Source organism: Triticum aestivum, chromosome 2B (genome assembly GCF_018294505.1).
Source record: "Triticum aestivum cultivar Chinese Spring chromosome 2B, IWGSC CS RefSeq v2.1, whole genome shotgun sequence".
NCBI lineage: Eukaryota > Viridiplantae > Streptophyta > Magnoliopsida > Poales > Poaceae > Triticum > Triticum aestivum.
Window position 1 is genome coordinate 108,554,171 of NC_057798.1, and position 3,848 is coordinate 108,558,018.

A 3,848-nucleotide genomic window follows, 5' to 3' on the forward strand; every position below is an offset into this window, starting at 1 on the left:
CATCAACCGCGTTCGTCTAACGCTTCCGCTTTCAGTCTACGAGGGTACGTGGACAATACTCTCCCCTCTTGTTCCTATGCATCACCATGATCTTGCGTGTGCATAGGAATTTTTTTGAAATTACTCCCCAACAGTGGCATCTGAGCCAGGTTTATGCGTAGATGTTATATGCACTAGTAGAACACAAGTGAGTTATGGGTGATACAAGTCATACTGCTTACTAGCATGTCACACTTTGGTTCGGCGGTATTGTTGGATGAAGCGGCCCGGACCGACATTACGCGTACGCTTACGCGAGACTGGTTTTACCACCGCGCTTTGCACACAGGTGACTAGCGGGTGTCAGTTTCTCCAACTTTAGTTGAATCGAGTGTGGCTACGCCCGGTCCTTCAGAAGGTTAAAACATCACTAACTTGACAAACTATCATTGTGGTTTTGGTGCGTAGGTAAGAACGGTTCTTGCTCAGCCCGTAGCAGCCACGTAAAACTTGCAACAGCAAAGTAGAGGATGTCTAACTTGTTTTTGCAGGGCATGTTGTGATGTGATATGGTTAAGACATGATGCTAAATTTTATTGTATGAGACGATCATGTTTTGTAACAGAGTTATCGGCAACTGGCAGGAGCCATATGGCTGTCACTTTATTGTATCAAATGCAATCGCACTGTAATTCCTTTACTTTATCACTAAGTGGTAGCGATAGTTGTAGAAGCAATAGTTGGCAAGACGACAACGATGCTACGATGGAGATCAAGGTGTCGTGCCGGTGACGATGGTGATCATGACGGTGCTTTGGAGATGGAGATCACAGGCACAAGATGATGATGGCCATATCATATCACTTATATTGATTGCATGTGATGTTTATCCTTTATGCATCTTATTTTGCTTAGATCGACAGTAGCATTATAAGATGATCTCTCACTAAATTTCAAGGTACAAGTGTTCTCCCTAAGTATGCACCGTTGCAAAAGTTCGTCATGCCGAGACACCACGTGATGATCGGGTGTGATAAGCTCTACGTTCACATACAATGGGTGCAAGCCAGTTTTGCACATGCAGAATACTCGGGTTAATAAACTGGACGAGCCTAGCATATGCAGATATGGCCTCGGAACATTGAGACCGAAAGGTCAAGCGTGAATCATATAGTAGATGTGATCAACATAGTGATGTTCACCATTGAAAACTACTCCATCTCACGTGATGATCGGACATGGTTTAGTTGATATGGATCACGTGATCACTTAGATGATTAGAGGGATGTGTATCTAAGTGGGAGTTCTTTAATAATTTGATTAACTGAACTTTAATTTATCATGAACTTTGTACCTGATAGTATTTTGCATCTTGATAACCCGCAAGTATACGGGATAGTTGTAGCCTCTTTCGGTAAGTAAGAGTGTCGAACCCAACGAGGAGCTAAAGGTAGAACAAATACTCTCTCAAGTCCTATCGGATACTGATACGACTCTACGCACACTTGACGTTCGCTTTACCTAGAACAAGTATGAAACTAGAAGTACTTTGCAAGTATGATAGGAAAGATTTGCAAGATAATAAGGAACGCATAAATAAAAAGTAGGGGCTGTTTAGATAAAGATGCAATAAAGTAAATGTAGCGAGTGTGGAAAAGTGGTGGTAGGAGTTGTGAAAGCGTCCCTAAGCAATTGACTACGTTACTAGACCGGTAATCACTATTGCAATTCTATTTGAGGGAGAGGCATAAGCTAACATACTTTCTCTACTTGGGTCATATGCACTTATGATTGGAACTCTAGCAAGCATACGCAAATACTAAAGATTCATTAAGGTAAAACCCAACCATAGCATTAAAGTATCAAGTCCCCTTTATCCCATACGCAAACAACCTACTTACTCGGGTCTGAGCTTCTGTCACTCACGCCACCCACCATAAGCAAATCATAAACATATTGCAAACCCTACATCGGGAATCCCTCACGCTTGCGCGACACGGAGGGCACAATAGGACAGCACCAATAATAAAACATTCAACTCAAACCAATCATAGCAATTCATCAATCACCGATCGGACAACGAAAATCTACTCAGACATCATAGGATGGCAACACATCATTGGAAAATAATATGAAGCATAAAGCACCATGTTCAAGTAGAGGGTACAGCGGGTTGCGGGAGAGTGGACTGCTGGATATAGAAGGGGGAAGGTGATGGATATGTTGGTGAAGATGGCGGAGGTGTTGGTGAAGATCACAGTGATGATGATGGCCCCCAGCGGCGTTCCGGCGCCATCGGAAGCAAGGGGAGAGAGCCCCCCTTCTTCTTTTTCTTCTTCCTTGACCTCCTCACTAGATGGGAGAAGGGTTTCCCCTCTGGTCCTTGGCTCCCATGGTGTGGGAGGGGTGAGAGCCCCTCTGAGATTGGATCTATCTCTCTGTTTCTGCGTGCTGTAATTCTGCCCTGGCACCGTTTCTTTTATATGTGGAGATCCGTAACTCCGATTGGGGTGAATCTTTCGCCCAGATCTTTCTCATAAAATTATCTTTCTTGCGGCAAAAGAAGAGCATCAACCGCCTTATAGGGGGCCCAGGAGAGTCCAGGGCATGCTTGCCTCCCTGGGGCGCGCCCCTATCTCCTGGCCCCCTCGGGCACCGTCTCGCGTTGATTTTACTTCCCAAAAATCATAAATATTCCAAAATAATTCTCCATCCGTTTTTATCCCGTTTGGACTCTGTTTGATATGGGGTTTCTGAGAAACATAAAACAAGCAATAGACAGGAACTGGAACTGGGCACTGGATCAATATGTTAGTCCCAAAAATAGTATAAAAGGTTGCCAAAAGTATATGAAAGTTGAAGAATATTGGCATGGAACAATCAAAAATTATAGATACGACGGAGACGTATCAGCATTCCCAAGCTTAATTCCTGCTCGTCCTCGAGTAGTTAAATGATAAAAAAGAAATTTTTTGATGTGGAATGCTACCTAGCATAATCTCGATCATATGTCTAATCATGGCATGAATATTAAGATACGAGTGATTCAAAGCAATAGTCTATCATTTGACATAAAAACAGTAATACTTAGGGCATCCCAACAAACAATCATGTCTTTCAAAATATCAATGCTTCAGATAGTTATCCCTACAAAATCATATATTCTTGTATGCTCCATTTTCTTAACACAAGGTACCCCTCATGCCTATCCCGGTGTCAGCCAAGCAATTGTTTCATACTTTAGTATTCTCAAACTTTTTCAACTTTCACGCAATACATGAGCGTGAGGAATGGATATAGCACTATGGGTGGAATAGAATATGATGATGGAGGTTACGTGGAGAAGACAAAAGGGGAGAAAGTCTCACATCGACGCGACTAATCAACAGGCTATGGAGATGCCCATCAATTGATGTCAATGCGAGGAGTAGGGATTGCCATGCAACGGATGCACTAGAGCTATAAGTGTATGAAAGCTCAAACTGAAACTAAGTGGGTGTGCATCCAACTTGCTTGCTCACGAAGACCTAGGGCATTTGAGGAAGCCCATCGTTGGAATATACAAGCCAAGTTCTATAATGAAAAATTCCCACTAGTATATGAAAGTGACAACATAAGAGACTCTCTATATGAAGAACATGGTGCTACTTTGAAGCACAAGTGTGGAAAAAGGATAGTAACACTGCCCCTTTTCTTTTTCTTTTTTTCTTTTTCTTTTTCGGTGGGCTTCTTTGCCCCCCCCCCTTTTTATTTAGGCTTCTTTGGCCTTTCCTTTTTTCCCTTTTTTTTCTTTTTTTTCTGGGGCAATGCTCTATAATAATGGTCACCACACTTTTATTTACTTACAACTCAATATTACAACTCGATAC